We start from the raw sequence: 340 nt of genomic DNA on the forward strand, positions 1-340 counted from the left end.
ATTGCAGAACATGCTCTCTCCAAGCGTTTTGGAGAGTCAGAAAAAAGTACTTTGAAAACAAACGCAGTGGCAACCGGGCAACCTTGCACTCGGTTAGTGAACCCCAGCAAGGACTTACAGTGGAGCAGCTGCTTCTCCTTCCCTTTCATTTATTTCTGACCGTAAACCTTCCCCTGCCACCCATCCTTGGAGGCCAAGCAAGTGGGAGAAGACTTCTTCATAATATGTAGCCGCAGAGCATAAAGCAATTTAAATGTATAGCTTCAAAAAGAAAGCTTTGTTCCTCTGAGCATCCCTGGCCTCAGAGGCTGAGGCTGCAGGGCTGGGGCAGGGGCAGGGG

The 340-nt window shown here is 49.7% G+C and overlaps 1 protein-coding gene across 1 annotated transcript in view; it reads right to left on the minus strand.

Moving 5' to 3' along the window:
- AOAH (acyloxyacyl hydrolase (neutrophil)) overlaps positions 1-340 on the minus strand; it is a gene marked incomplete at its 5' end in the record, with an annotated part of 30,015 nt that overhangs the window by 5,646 nt on the left and 24,029 nt on the right. The window lies entirely within an intron of this gene.

This window comes from Fulmarus glacialis, unplaced genomic scaffold (genome assembly GCF_000690835.1).
Source record: "Fulmarus glacialis isolate BGI_N327 unplaced genomic scaffold, ASM69083v1 scaffold11188, whole genome shotgun sequence".
In the NCBI taxonomy this organism is placed as follows: Eukaryota; Metazoa; Chordata; class Aves; order Procellariiformes; family Procellariidae; genus Fulmarus; species Fulmarus glacialis.